We start from the raw sequence: 302 nt of genomic DNA on the forward strand, positions 1-302 counted from the left end.
CAGAATTGGATTCAGATCTTCTTTAAATTTCTGTTAGAATTCTTCTGTAAATCCATCTGGTCTGGGGCTTTTTTTAGTCGGGAGGTTTTGTATTATGTTTCAATTTCTTTATGTGTTACGTGCCTGTTTAATCTGTTAATCTCTTCTTGATTTAGCTTTGGTGGTTCCCATGTTTTTAGGTACCCATCCAATTCTTTTAGGTTTTCAAAATTAGTAGCATATAGGTTTTCAAAGTATTCCCTTATAATGTTCTGGATCTTCTTTGGTGCCTATTGTGATGTTTTCTTTGTTCCTATTCCATT

The sequence above is a fragment of the Nannospalax galili genome, unplaced genomic scaffold (assembly GCF_000622305.1).
Source record: "Nannospalax galili isolate Female #2095 unplaced genomic scaffold, S.galili_v1.0 scaffold675, whole genome shotgun sequence".
Taxonomy (NCBI): domain Eukaryota; kingdom Metazoa; phylum Chordata; class Mammalia; order Rodentia; family Spalacidae; genus Nannospalax; species Nannospalax galili.